At 43.6% G+C, this 16332-nt stretch overlaps 1 protein-coding gene across 2 annotated transcripts in view; it reads right to left on the reverse strand.

Moving 5' to 3' along the window:
• Window positions 1–16332, reverse strand: part of TUB (TUB bipartite transcription factor) — a 123256-nt gene that overhangs the window by 95156 nt on the left and 11768 nt on the right. The gene's annotated exons all lie outside the window — the stretch shown is intronic.

Consider the following 16332-nt stretch of genomic DNA (forward strand, 5'->3'; position numbering starts at 1 on the left):
CTGGGCAGCTTCCAACAGAATATAAAAGAACACAATTCAGATCGAAGCTGGTTTTGGGGAAAATATCAAAAGTTTCATAAGAAACAACAGGATAGATACAGGATAGAGATGGGTTGAAGCTGAAGACATGTGTACACCTTCCCAAACTAGCAGTGTGAGCATAATATTAATGTAATGCTTGATTGTAAACAAACAAAAAACAAAAACCTCTCAAAGTGGTTGAAAAATACCTCAAAACATTATAATCACCTTATACCTGTGCTTTGCCAACTAACCTGGCTCCTAGTTCATTTCTGGGCTGAATTCAAAGTGCTGATTTTGATCTTTAAACCCTTTTCTGCATTGGTCTGTGATACCTGAAGGACCCATACGTCAAGAATTTATACAAAGGCTCTTCTTCGAGTACCCCCCGCCATCTGAGGTGCAGCAGGAGCTATAGGGGAAATGGCCTCCTCGAGGGTGGCACCCCAACTGGGCAGTGCCGTCCCCAGCAAGATTCACCTGGTACCAGCCTTGATGCCATTTTAGTGCCAGCCACAGACTTCGTGTTTTCCCAAGCTTTTATGCCACTTCACATTTCTGCGCCAAGGTTTTATGCTGCTTCACACTTCTTTTTAAATCTGCAGATTTGTTTTTAGAACATTCTTTTCATCTTGCAGTATTTTATTTGTTTATTTACTGTATAATGTGTCACTCTTTAAAGGGACGCGGGTGTCACTCTTTATAAGCTACAATTATAAAGAACCTCTGGGAAACCAACTAACCAACAAAACAGGCCAACTGTTCAGGAATGATGAGAGTCGTAATCTAGCAACATCTGAATCCTTGCTGTGAATATACTGCAGTGGAAGAGAATCCTGATCCACAACATTTCTTTCTATTCCTTTACGGAATAGAGGAAACTCTGTACTTGTAGTTTAAATGGAAGAGTGCAAAACAGAAATAATTTTCCTATTTGGAACTGTGGAGAGGGAGGGAGAAGATGTAACCTTTGACAGAGCGTTTCTTAGAAATGTTGCCGACTGAATTATCTTACATCTCCCTGCTTCCATGCTGCTCAGAAGTGCAAAGGATAATTGCAGGTTCTTGCAAAGACATGGCAATTCCACTCGGTGGCACCATGGTTCCAGTTTCCATGGAAATACTCAAGGCCGGCATAGTTGCAGCAGGATGTTCCCATGGTAACTTGTTAAGAAAAATCTGTGCGGAAGACAATGGCCTAGTTTTATAGTGCTAGCATGTGTTCACGAACAGAATTATTGCCCTAGTATTGAATTACACTTAGGTCATCCTTTGTCTTAAAAATACACAGTTCCCATGCTGAAACAAGCAAGCATATGGAAATGCTTCATTTAATGTACTCCATTCATTTAGTAACTTTGATATTTAATCTCTTTAAGGTTAGCTTAGTAACTTTAATATTCAAGTAGCTAATATCAAGTAACTTGATCAGGCAGTAGAGGACCACCCATATGGTTCCTGGGTCTCAACATCATTGGGCAGTATAGCAAGCTGCTAGGGAAAAGTAGCTTGCACAGCACCATTGGAAGGGCTGAATTGGCAGCAGAAATATAGATAATATATACCAGTGATAGGGTTTACATCGGAGGATTGCCAAAATGTGTTGAAGTTCCAACATTTTCTTTGCGTAACTGAAAACCAAAAACATGTTTATTTGTGTTCTTAAACTGAACTCGAAAGTTCTCAGGTTGCAAAACGCCCTGTGCCCTCACCAAATCTTGCTTCTCTCCTTCCCCTGCATGCACTGGTGGACAAAGGTGGGGGTGCGGGGGTGGTGCACCCCAGGAGCCATCCCAGGAAGGGGTGACATTGTGGCCGCCCCCATCCCCCAGGACGCTCAGCATTTACTGTGCACACCCTGGGCCGCTTGCCGCTTGCTGTGCACCCCCTGACGCATGCCATGCCTCCTGCAGGCGCCACGCCACACCCCCAGGACACGCGCCAGCCACGCCCCTGGATGTTCGCTGCTCCCTATGCTGGAGCAGGTAGCTCCGCCACTGCTTGCATGCTCTCCCCAGATCTGCTCCACAGCCCTATGCTCTCCCCAGATCTGCTCCAGAGGTTTGGGAAACCCCTAGAACAGATTTAAGGGCTACATAGGGGGGTGGAATGGACTTCTGCTTGCACATCTAGACTTCACCTTTTGCAGTTCCTGCAGGCTTCCAAATCCACTCCAGAGGAGCAGGTTTTGAAGGGGAACTGCAGGAGATGGGGAAGGAAAGTGAATTCTGTTTGCACATCATTTCAATGTGCCCACAGCCTTAGGCATGAGCCCCCAGGATAATTCCTTTGATCCAGTTGGCATCTGTCTCCCTCAAGAGGCAATGGAGTGTGCCTCTGGGGGTGAAGTCAAACTGCTGCATAAGCAGGACCAAAGTGCAAACCTGGGCAGTGTGTATGGAGGTCCTGGGCTGCCCAGACAACAAGCCCCCTCCCCTTGACATCACTGATGTGGTCCAAAGAAAGCAGAGCAATACGTCTGGCACCAGCGTGGCCGCAGGAGTTGCCAGGAGGAGGTAAACAAGGCACCATCCTACCGTCTCAGGGACTACACTCCGGATTTGTGTAGGCCTGACTCCTTAGCCTTTTCTTCTCCTGAAGATATTCTGCAAGGAAGCCTTTGATCCAAGGTTTAGGATCAAATTATTCCTTCTCCTAGATGAGCTACCTTCTCAGGGTGACGAGCCCCATCTGCCCCTCACTTCCCTTGACAGCATGTGCAGAAACTGCCTTCTTGACCTTGGACCCACTATTGATTTGTCTGCTCAATCCACCAGAGTCTGACTTCACATGCAGGGAAAGCCCCTAATTCGCTGAGGGTTGAAGACCCATCAGTTACCCTCACCTGGTTTTGCCGGCCAGACAAAGCCATTCCCAAGGTGTGGCCACTATCACATGCAGACACCTTCTGGGAGCCACAGGGGAGAACTGAGGGCTGGATGGGGGGCAAAGGTGGACAAACTTCCCCAGAAGGAACACAACATGTCCCCCACCAGAGGTACTACCCCTCCCTTAACATTCCATGCACCCCTTTCTTCCAGTACTGCCCAGCAAATGCCATTCTTTTCACTGACATTTATACTGAACAGAACATATGTACCTCTCTATGTGGCATTTTATTCAACTAGCAAGGGGAACAGGTATGAAAACCGCTGTTACAACACTTGGAAGCAGCAAAGTCAATGTCTTCATTATAAAGCAGCAGAACACAGCAAATCTCCCCACAACCAATTCCATATGATGCATGAGTACCACTAGAGGGCAATAAATCTACCAACCTGTAACGAGTGAAGAAAAAGGATTCTGAACTGAATCTAAAATGTTCATTAATTTTACAGCAGTTGGTATACCTGCTCTTCTAAAAGAATGTTATTGTTTCTAAGATAGTGCAACTAAGCAGTTCCTTATCTGTCTTTAGTATTTAAGAGATACCTGTGGGGAGAGATCTTTAATGCATTATTACAACAGAGATACGTTTAAAATGCTAGCTCATCTAATTGTCTAGATGAATTGTCTGTTCTAATTGAATTCAGATGTTCTCCCTGAGATGCTTCTGGTAGTTTCCCTACCCTTTGGATAAGTTATCCATAAAACCAAGGTAAGTGCTCAGATTTAACCCTGAAAATTAATGAGCATGGTTCTGCCAATATCTTCATCCCTTTTCCTAGTTATTCCTCTAATTAATAAAGCAGGTATGTTTAGATTAATTTGAAAGGGGCAGTGGGAGAAGAGGTCAGGAGTGGTTTCTTGCATACCATGGGACTCTTAAGCATGCATTAAAAATCATTAAAAATTAAATAATAATAATAATAATAAAACTATACTTTAACACACATACTCAAAAAACCCCATACGAACATGGCACATGTATACTGCCTGGCAGCAGAGAGGAGCATGCAAGTGTGAACCCACAGCATACTAGGGGTGCATATATTTTGCCTGCAAATTGACCCAGGCTCAATTCTTGACATTTCTAGTCTGAAGGATCAGGCAATCAATCAATCAATCAATCAATCAATCAATCAATCAGTAAGTTTAATGTCCTAGCCAAAGGCTATAACAAATTTGTAGCAATCATATTAATAAAATAATACAGAACAGACATCCATGATATCAGCTGACATCCATGGTGTAAGACAAAGAGGATACCAGAGACACTGAGCTTAAATCTAGCCTAATTTCAAATTAAACCTCTGAATCATCAAAACAGTTTATAGCAATTTTATCTAACTTGGTTTTCTTGATCTTTTTTGTGGCCAGTGACAGAAGCAAGTGGCATTGGCTGTTGCTTGCTTTCCTGTTGTCTGGGGGCCACAAGGAGTGAGGCAACCTGCCTTAGAGAAACTCAGGCAAACTGGTACCATGATAAGCCTTCACTTTGGTTCTTAACTGTTGACATAACCAGAGAATTGCATATGGGGGTAGCTATCTCCAGTGGCGTGGCGTGGGTTGTCAGCACCCGGGGCAAGGCAAGTAATTTGCGCCCCCTAACCCGTTGATTTTAGCACTGATTTTAGCACTGCGAGTGCGAGCACGCCCCCCTCCCAGATGTTGCAGCTGGTGCGGCCGGCCCCCCCTGCACCCCCCACGCTATGCCACTGGCTATCTCTCTGACTTTCTACCTTATCTGTTGGGTTGATGTCACAGGAATCACTGTGAAAACTGGATTGTAATAAGAATAAAACTCTTGGGCTGTCAAAAGGTGGCCAAATGCAGAGGCCCTGTGCCTCTGAGCTACAGTTATGAGCCCACTTGAATCAAATATGGTTATAGGGTGTCAATTGAAAAGATGAGCGAAACCATAGATCCCTTCAACCTAGAAACAAGGTGCAAAAACAAAACAAAACCAGCCTTGGAAGATAACTCCTTGCCCGACTGAACTAGTAAGGTCATCCAGCATCTCCAGGCAGGGCTGGGAAGGATTCCTGACTGAAAGGCTGGAGAGAGTCATTGCCGCTCAACTAGATAAGCCAATGTAAAGAGGCTTCCTTGGTTCCTAAGTTCCTTAACAGAATTTCATAGATTTGAAATCAACAAAGCACATGAAGAGAATGGAAGACAATAGTTCTGGCAGGCTGGGTCTTCTACTTTGGTGAAGGCAATAAGCCTATTCTGGAATCAAGCAAGTTATGAACATTAATATACAGAGCCACATATGGTTTCTCATCACTGCACACATCAGTAGGTGCATAATTTTGTTTTAGTTATGGTTTAATTTATGGAAGCCGCCCAGAGTGGCTGGGGAAACCCAGCCAGATGGGCGGGGTACAAATAATAAATTATTATTATTATTATTATTAGTTATCAGTTCTCATTGCTCTTCCACAATAAAGCGCTCAACACAGACACAAAAAGAATACTGAATGTAGCATTCTTTTTTTTTCTGGGGCAAGACTGAATTAGCAGCCTAATGATACTGTTGCTTGCTTGCTTGCTTGCTTGCTTGCTTACTTACTTACTTACTTACTTACTTCACCAAACCTTTATTAGGCATTATAAGTAGAGACCATAATAAAACACCATCCACATATAAAATTTTATGATACTGTTGGATGACACCCTGATCTCCGAGTGATGCGAGATTCCAGGCGTTCCAGGTGGATTACCCAGGGCCCATGTTTCCTTTTGGAAATGAGGCACAGCAGAGACTGTGATGTCTTGATGATATATGGCTTATTTACACATATATACAACCTGAACCAACAATGGAGGGGTTCACAGCATATTCACCCGAAGAGGGTCTTGCTTCTCCCATAGCTGAAGCCCTGGATTCAGAAAGACATCAGACATTGTGCTTTGCCTGATACTTTGCTTCTCCCAGTCACATAACTCCTTCCTAACCCAAACTTATGGGACGCAGGTGGCGCTGTGGGTTAAAGCCTCAGCGCCTAGGACTTGCCGATCGAAAGGTCGGCGGTTCAAATCCCTGCGGCGGGGTGCGCTCCCGCTGCTCGGTCCCAGCGCCTGCCAACCTAGCAGTTCGAAAGCACCTCCGGGTGCAAGTAGATAAATAGGGACCGCTTACCAGTGGGAAGGTAAACGGCGTTTCCGTGTGCGGCTCTGGCTCGCCAGATGCAGCTTTGTCACACTGGCCACGTGACCCGGAAGTGTCTCCGGACAGCGCTGGCCCCTGGCCTCTTAAGTGAGATGGGCGCACAACCCCAGAGTCTGTCAAGACTGGCCCGTACGGGCAGGGGTACCTTTACCTTTACCTTAACCCAAACTTCTCACTCACACTGCTGCCAATTCTCTACTCTAAACCTTTATTTGTTGAGGGAGGGGCCCACCTATTCGCTTTCTCACACTGAGTTCCTTTGATCCATTGTTTTCTGAATGGCTCATCACCCATGCTATCACTTCACACAAGCAGCTTAGCCTGGCTTAATTAGCTTTTGGCACTTCCTGATTTCAGGGAACTAGAAGTGTCTAGTACATGACTTGATACACACAGATCTGGCCCCAGTTTTAACCCTCCGAGTCTTGATTAAGTTCTAACATTTACTGGTTCCAGGAATTTAGAAGTGTCTAGCACCCACAAACTCATAACAATACTTTTGCATTCTTATTTCTGTAATACGAGACTGTTGAGAATTCCAAATACACAGACACGGAAAGCCCTGATTGAAATGTGATACAACTATAAGAATTATCTTTTCCCCCTTCCCCTTCCTCATAGAATATTCTGTTGCACTATATACTGTAAGCTGTGTCTTGTTACATCCTGGGATGCATCTCATTCTCTCCAACAAATGATGCTGGCTTGGCATACAAAGGTTTTTGCTAAAGCAATGTCAAGTAGCAGAAGACTAATGAGTGCTGCCAGGGAGGAAAATGAGGGAAATGTTATCCGATTAATATCAATGTTTGCTTTGCAAGCAGATATGTCTGAAACTGCTCTTAACTAGCACAAATTTGCAAAGCATTACAGTAACTAGGCAGAGGGGGAAATAGGCAGAGGGGGAAATACAGTAACTAAGGCTGCAATGGGTTAAAGCCTCAGCGCCTAGGGCTTGCCGATCGAAAGGTCGGCGGTTCGAATCCCTGCGGCGGGGTGCGCTCCCGCTGCTCGGTCCCAGCGCCTGCCAACCTAGCAGTTTGAAAGCACCTCCGGGTGCAAGTAGATAAATAGGGACCGCTTACCAGCGGGAAGGTAAACGGCGTTTCCATGTGCGGCTCTGGCTCGCCAGAGCAGCGATGTCACGCTGGCCACGTGACCCGGAAGTGTCTCTGGACAGCGCTGGCCCCTGGCCTCTTAAGTGAGATGGGCGCACAACCCCAGAGTCTGTCAAGACTGGCCCGTACGGGCAGGGGTACCTTTACCTTTACCTTTAAGGCTGCAATCTCAGGCACTCTTTCTTGGGGGCAAACCCCATCAAATTCCATTGGATATGCTTCTGACTCACAAGAGGAGAAGTTTAGCCTATTTCCAGTATATGTCAGTTTCACATAGGTTTATCTGAAGTCTGTTAGGACCCATTTCTGCATTAATCTGATACACACACTAACACATATTTCATCACAAAGTAATACATCTTTTATCTCCATGCATCCATTTCTAAACATATTTTATCCAAAAGTGTGCATTTTAAAATAGCTATGAACTGTACCACAAAATTAAGAGAAGTGCAACATCCAAAGGATAATAATGCTCTGGTCTGTGTTTTAGTCCAGGGAATGCAAATTAGGTGACTGCTGATAAATCAAGACTCGGAAACTACAACTAATCCAGAACACGGCAGCTAGACTGGTGACTGGGAGCGGCCGCCAAGATCACATAACACCAGTCTTGAAAGACCTACATTGGCTCCCAATACATTTCCGAGCACAATTCAAAGTGTTGGTGCTGACCTTTAAAGCCCTAAACAGCCTCAGTCCAGTATATCTGAAGGAGCGTCTCCACCCCCATCGTTCTACCCAGACACTGAGGTCCAGCACCGAGGGCCTTCTGGCGGTTCCCTCATAAGTTACAGGGAACCAGGCAGAGGGCCTTCTCGGTAGTGGTACCCGCCCTGTGGAATGCCCTCCAACCAGATGCCAAAGAGAACAACAACTACCAGACTTTTAGAAGACATCTGAAGGCAGCCCTGTTTATAGAAGCTTTAAATGTTTGATGTATTACAGTATTTTAATAATTTTTTGGGAAGCCACCCAGAGAGGCTGGGGAAGCCAAGCCAGATGGGTGGGGTATAAATAATAATTTTTTATTATTATTATGATTATTACCAAACAAAATTCTTCTCCAACCCTACTCTGAGAAAACATGCACAGGGCGCCGCTGTTGTGTATAAAAAGGGGATTTGAAATGTGAAGTGGTACTATGGGTAAAACATGCATCTTTCATGAATACTCCAAAATGATTTGCCTATCTATCTATATCTATATATCTATATCTATATCTATATCTATATCTATATCTATATCTATATCATCTATATCATCTATATCATCTATATCACATGCATCTTTCATGAATACTCCAAAATGATTTGCCTATCTATCTATATCTATATATCTATATCTATATCTATATCTATATCTATATCTATATCTATATCTATATCTATATCTATATCTATATCATCTATATCATCTATATCATCTATATCATCTATATCTATCTATCTATCTATCATCTATCATCTATCATCTATCATCTATCATCTCTCTCTCTCTCTCTCTCTCTCTCTCTCTCTCTCTCTCTCTCTCTCTCTCTATTGCCAGCTCTGTCATCAGGCAGGGAGAGATCTAGAGATCTGCCACCACAAAGAGGGGTGGGGAGTGAGAGGAGAGGCCATTTTTTTTCCTGCTTCCATAGTCACCACCATGTCTTCCGTCTTTTCTGAGTTATTTCCCTAAAATGTTCACCACAGGAGAAAACCAATCTGTAGCACTAATTGTAGCTATTCTTTAGAGATTCACCTGGATACCACAGATCTAAAATTAAATGCTTCAGTCAAATGAACAATGTGGATAATGTTAAAATACGGTGGCTGGAGTCTACATATTGTTTATTTATAAAAGCACTTCTATACTGCCCTATCATAAAATACGTATATCAAGGCGGTGTGCACTATAAAACACCATTTAAAATAAAAAATAAAAATGCAGACAATCATTCAGGCAACAGACAAATAAAAAATTAAACAACTGCTAAGGACTATCAGCATGAAAGAATTGCCAAGAGATGCCTCAAAGTTAAAACTGAGGATATCTGCTGAATCTCTGTTGGAAGAGTATGCCACAGCAGGAGATCAATGACACTAAATGACCAACTTCCAGTTAAGGCTAGTCAGTTCTCTGTAGTACAGGGACAACTAACAGCACTCCTTCAGATCCCACAGTGATTGGGATGCGATCTAAGGGTGCACAAAGCCCTTAAAGTATTTTCAGCCCAAGTTGTTCTGGTCTTGAATATCAACTCAAGAACCTTCAAGGTGGCTTGGTAACTTATGGACTATCATTGCAGATGTTTTCGCAGCAGAGATGCTGTCAGCCATCCTCCCCCATCAGCAGTCCAGCCACTGCATTCTTTACCAGCTAGAGCTTTGGAACTAGGTCCAAGTGCAGCCTCGCAGAGATTGCATTGCAGCAATCCAGTCTCAAGGCTACCTCGGCATGGACTACAGTGGCCAAGGTATTCCATGCCAAATATGGTTGTAGCTGGCATACCAGACAAGACTGTGCTCCTAGTCACAGAGGTCATTTGGATCTCTAATGACAGACATGCATCTAAGAGTACCCCCAATTTATGCACCTGCTCATTCAGAGGGAGTGACCCCTTAAGCTGCATGATGTTTATGGGGAAAATCTAGATCACTGTTGAGCCTATATATCCAATTTCAACCACCAAAATAAGATCAAGATACCTACAAAAAGCAAATCTTGAGAGAAAGGCAGAGAGATACAGGGGTCAAATACATACAGAATTGCTGGTGTTGTTGCAGCTTCAACAGCAACAAATGAAACTGATCTGTAGAAAATGTAACTTGAAAAAAGAGACATGGCACATACTTTTGTTAACCAAGAAATCTTTAATAAAAAATATGTTTTTTTAAAAATCCTTATGAGATTCATTCTTCCTTTCATTCTTGCCATAAGTTTCCCCTCTGATATAACCACATGTTCCTTTCAAGTTGAGTCCCTAAACAATCTTGCATTGTTTTGGTTTTTTTGTGTGGAAAGCTATAGTTTAGCACAGATGTCATATTTTCTTTTATCTTTAGTAAAATCCCGTGTTAGAGGTGAATTGCTGGAAGCACAACAGCCAGTTTGCGATCTCACATACAGAAGATGGGGGCAGGCATGAAGGGAAAATAAACCCTTGAATTGCCCATGACAATAGTTCATTTCTGCCAAACTTTAAAAGTCAGGTACATTAAGTTGGTGCTGCCCAGGGCTCTTATTAGTTTACAGTTCCAGTATTTGCTTGACAGATAACCCAGGAAGAGAGTAACCTTGTCAGCATTGCCCAGGTAATCATTACATAAAGATGGATGGGTCAGGAACAATTTTCCAATCTATTAGATTCAAAGCATTCCTTCTGCAGCATTAGTCAGGCATGGCTTCCCCCTACATCAATTTCCTCTTTGGCCAAGGATTAGATTGCAGGAATGTTGCAAGCAGTTCTGACATGGTATTTAGATTTTGGTTTACATAAAGTTTTGAGAATTGTCAATTCATCCAGTTGTTTAAGAAAGGATTCCTTGGATTCTCAAAATTCATTTGTAGAAAGCAAATAAACTTCTAGAGCTCTTGTTGTTGTTGTTGTTGTTTTGAGAGATACTGATATTTTATTGAAAGATTTTCATTTATAAAGAAATAAAGTGATAAAAGAAAGAAAATAAAAAGTGGAGAAAGAGAAGAGAGAGAAAACAAAAACAATAAAAAATTAGAAAGCAAAAACCTTTAAAACTCTTGTGCTTCTCAGCATTGAAAGACTGAAGTCTCTCAAAGAGTCCATAGGTGATTTACCACAATGCCCTTAATGTACCATATTTTTGAGGCATTGTGTGAAATTAAAATGGCAGCCCTTGGTCACTCACTTCTGACTTCCACCACTGCTGTATAAGCCTTCCAGGGCCTTCCACCACAGGAATACCATTTACTTAGGCTGACCCCCAACCTGCAGCCACTTCCATTCATTGTGCTCTACATGTGACATGGCAGGAGTACCAACTTGGCCCCACACAAACATGGGTGTCCAGGGCTGTGGGTGTCATGCAATGTGCATAGCCCTCACACCAAAATTTGTGGATGCCTGGCCCTTTCATGGGGAATTTTGTGGGTGCTTGGGTACCCAGGGCCCCAGGGAGTTGGCACCTAAGTGATGTGACTAAGTGCATATGTACTATTGAACAGTGATAGCTGAAAAATGCAGACAGACCTTTTGAAGTCTTTGAATGACTGTGAAGACTGGACCTAAACTTTGTGTTGTCATCTGTGCAAGGATTTAGTATGTGGTTGACCATATCTGTGTCAAAGTCTGAATAATAATAATAATAATAATAATAATAATAATAATAATAATAGTTGTTGTTGTTGTTGTTGGTACCTGCTCATCTGGCTGGGTTGCCCCAGCCACTCTGGGTGGCTTCCAAGATATATATAAAGGCTAAAGATGTTTGAGATATAGGGCTGGTGTTTGTGTGTGGCAAGATCAGGGCCATGCTGGTGTACAGACACAGTGTGGCTGTCAATTCAGCACCCTCACCAGCACAAAGGGATAAAAGCTCAGACAAAAGCCATCTAAAACTACCCACATTCCCCTCTTGCGCTATGTAGAAGGTCCCATGTTCACTCTCTGGCTTCTCCAGTTAGAAAGATCAGGAATGAGGAACCTGTGGCCCTACCAGATGTTACTGGATTCCAACCCCCATCAGCCCCAACCAGCAAGGCCAGTGGTCATTGCTGATGTGAGCTGTAGTCCAACAACATCTGAAGGGTCACAGACTTCCATCCCTGAGGTAACTGGCCACATGCTTCTCCCCTCATCTCTACTTATGTAGAAACCTGGGTTTTTCATGCAGCCATTTCTAGGACAGAGGTTTTACCATGTGTGTGTGCTGAGAAGCTAAATGCAGACAGAAAGTGCTGCTGCTTATTCTAGTCACATGGAGCAACTAACCTGCTTAGAGTGCCTTCTTATTTCTAAATACCGTTTCACAGTGCTAAAACAAAAGAGGCTAACATTATCTTGACTGTGTACTAATCAGAGCCTGACAGTCAGCTTTTGTTTTGCTCACATCTCATCTGTGTATGGTGCACTAAAAACATGGCTATTTGTTGTTCTGTAAAAACTCTATGAGAAACCTTCTAAGCAGCAACTCTGAAATGACAAGAAGCTTCCAGTTTCTCCTGGAGGACACTAGAGGGCATTCGGAGTAGCATTTTCTTGCAATAATAGTTCCACAATGCTCACAACCCTTATCTGCAAGTTATAAACTGGTGTGTGTGTGTGTGTGTGTGTGTGTGTGTGTGTATATATATCCCTCATTGCTTCCCATTATCTTCTTTATTCTTTCACTATAGCACCCTGGCAGCTTGAGCAAAGATTACGGTTTAAGAAGCGGTATATGGGAGCCATTTGAATCCTTCTTGAAGGCTCTGGCATAAGATCAACATTTCCTAGTCGGAGCCAACGGCTGTTGCCTTGGTAACAAATCTATGATTCATAAATAACTAATCATCAAGCCCATAGTACTTGCTCATATCTGAGGCCTGCCAAATATGCTGTCAAAAGGCACTTTCCAGTCAGAGTGACATGCTTTGGAGGCAGTCCAGTTAATACTAGTTTGGAAAATGAAGTTCCATTCCCCCCCCCCCCGACACCTCTATTTCATTTCCCCAAGCAGGGAAAAATGCTAGGAAGAGAGAGAGCCCCACAGTTTAGGTGTATATCAACTAAGTGCTCATGCTTAAGACTTGAAAGAGCAGCAGCAAACTACTTCCTTTGGCCAATACATCACAAAACAGGATATTCTGTTTCTAGCATTGCTGGAAGGCTGCACCCATGTGCTTATTGGAACACTGAAGATTGCTTACCATTTAGAGTGCCCAGCATGCGCAGCACTGTGCAATAAATAGGTCATCTGATGTCACTGTGATGTCAGGTGATTGACAGGTTGGTGGCTCCACCCACCTGCCCAACATGGTCCATGGTGGTGGGGAGAAAAAGATCCTGTCTGCCCACTGGATTCAGGTCCCAATCCCTGATTCAGACCAGCAATTCTCAAGTGTTGTTCCAGGGTAACCCCGAGGTAGCTTGGAAGCTTATCAGGGAGTTCCTTGACAACAAGATCAGGAATGGTGAATCAGCTTTCTTGAGTGACAGCTTGCATACCACTACCTAAGCTTTTCCCGCAATGAGTAGTCACAAGGGAGTGGTGGCCATGCTCTTTTGAGCAGCCTCTCAGTTTATCCAGGCAACAGTGTAGCCTATCAAATCTGGCCAATGCCCTATGTGAACTGAGTAGATGAACTCAAGAACATGCCCCAGAGTATGCCTCCTTTCAGGGAAACATTTAACTGTTTCCAATTTGACTAGCAAATACTAGCTGAGATGTGAATGGGGCAAATGTATGAAATACAAATAAACATACCCATTCCCATCACATCTAGTTTGGTCCTCATTATAAAGACAGCTTGTAAAGGTAAAGGTAAAAGGACCCCTGACCATTAGGTCCAGTCGTGGCCGACTCTAGGGTTGCGGCTCTCATCTCGCTTTATTGGCCAAGGGAGCCGCCGTACAGCTTCCGGGTCATGTGGCCAGCATGACTAAGGCGCTTCTGGCGAACCAGAGGAGTGCTCGGAAACGCCGTTTACATTCCCGCCTGTTTATCTACTTGCACTTTGATGTGCTTTCGAACTGCTAGGTTGGCAGGAACAGGGACTGAGCAACGGGAGCTCACCCCGTTGTGGGGATTCAAACCTCCAACCTTCTGATCGGCAAGTCCTAGACTCTGTGGTTTAACCCACAGCGCCACCCGCGTCCCAAAGACAGATTGTACATCCATACAAACAAACACTTTGGGGTGCTCATGGTGACATATTGGAAGTGGGGATGGGAAGAGCGTGGTGCTTCATATTAAACAAAATGATTTATCAGTGATCGACATCCAATTTATTTGAGCTTTCTGAAAACAACACACACACACACACACACACACACACTATTGAACTGAAGTTCTCACTAATCTGAAACAATGAGGTTAAGAAAAACAACTATTATATTTTCCAGGTGAGTTTTGTTTTTGTTTTTTGCTGGCAACTCCAAGCAAGGAGGTTTTCCCCTTCCCTATATATGCACTTTCCAGTTATCAAGAGGATCCATATATGTGCTTGTGTATACACACATAATGGAAAGGAAAGAAAAGAAAACAAGCAAAGGGCCATTGGGGATGCAAAGCCAGGCTTGTAAAAAAAAATCCAACAACACTCAGCTAATAAATAGGAGCTGTATAATCAGCCTACTGGGACAGAGGACATTTGTTTAATGAGTTTATTTATATATATAGAAATACCCCTGTTCTGTTAAGGCAACATTTCAATCCTCTTGATGATTACCAAGGTTCTACTAGAGACTGAGATCTGTCTCTTTGTCTCTCTCAACTCAAGATTTGAGAGTATTTTTCAGAGTTGGCAGATAAATGCAATGGTCAGCACAGGTTTGAAATTTAAGATATGTTTTCCGGACTATGAGTAATCTAGTAACGCTGGTACAAGAAATAATGCTTACATAATTGCACCCTGAGGGCCAATAAAGCAAGGTTCTCGTTAAGGACGATCTATGGGGATTTGATTGTGAGAGAGGGATCAAATTACCGTTTTGCCAAAGATATTCGTACTGTGTTATACAAAAAGCCTTGTTCCAATGGCTGAAATCTCCTTATCATCAATATTTGTAACAGACCAAAGTCTTCAATTTGGAAAGAAGTTAAATAAAAAAAGAATTATATAGGAACCGATGTCTTTAGCAATGCCTCATTTCATATGCCGTTTGCATATATCTCCACTTTGTTTGGTAATTTGAGTGCATGTGCTCCCACGTTCCAGGGCAGGAATACACATCTAACTTGTTCTTTACTGTTTTATAAAAAGCTAATCCCTTTCAAGAAGTCTCTTCGTTCTCTCCATCCGTTGCATCAATTACAAGATGACTGAAACTATGCTGTTCTTTGAACAGGGACTTGCAAAACTATCACACACAAACCCCAAGGCTAGGCCATCTGCTGTGGCTTAGTGGCTGCTAGGCTGATCACGTATGCAGGAATATGTGTGGATCTAGATCAGAGGAGGAGTAGTTATTATACCCAAGTCACAGGATCCCTTCTAGATGTGTGGGCACAAAAGAGACCAAAGATGAAGCCTCTCTTAGCTTCCATACATACATCTAGGCCCTAAAGCCAGGACCCCCTGACCGTTTAGTCCAGTCGTGAACGACTCTGGGGTTGCGGCGCTCATCTCGCTTTACTGGCCAAGGGAGCTGCCGTTTGTCTGCAGACAGCTTCCGGGTCATGTGGCCAGCATGACTATGCTGCTTCTGGAGAACCAGAGCAGTGCATGGAAATGCCGTTTACCTTTCCGCTGGGGTGGTACCTATTTATCTACTTGTACTTTGACATGCTTTCGAACTGCTAGGTTGGCAGGAGAAGGGACCGAGCAATGGGAGCTCACCCTGTCACAGGGATTGCACTGCTGACTTTCTGATTGGCAAGCCCTAGGCTCTGTGGTTTAGACCACAGCACCACCCGCATCCCTACACCTAGGGCCTAGACTCTAGGAAGATGATGATGAAGAAGAAGAGGAGGAGGAGGAGTTTGGATTTGATATCCCTCTTTATCACTACCCTAAGGAGTCTCAAAGCAGCTAACATTCTCCTTTCCCTTCCTCCCCCACAACAAACACTCTGTGAGGCAAGTGAGGCTGAGAGACTTCAAAGAAGTGTGACTAGCCCAAGGTCACCCAGCAGCTGCATGTGGAGGAGCAGAGACGCGAACCAGGTTCCCCAGATTACGAGTCCCTCGCTCTTAACAACTACACCACACTGGCTGTAAAGGGACTGCTCGTTTTCTTCTTTGTTTTCTTCCTTCTCATTTAATACTAGCCTTGAAATAAATATACAAGAGCTATTAGCTTACACAGACTTCCACTCGAGCCAGATTTAGAGAAGATGGCCCAAGGTGTTCTGTTTTGAACAATGATCTCAGTAATATAGATGCAAGGCTGGTACCCTGGACAGCTCCCTGTAGGTTCAGGCTGGATACACCTTAAGAGGAGAGCTCTAATATTGCTTCAGCAACAGTCATCCTTAGA

This window comes from Podarcis cretensis, assembly GCF_951804945.1.
Source record: "Podarcis cretensis genome assembly, chromosome: 1".
Lineage (NCBI taxonomy): Eukaryota > Metazoa > Chordata > Lepidosauria > Squamata > Lacertidae > Podarcis > Podarcis cretensis.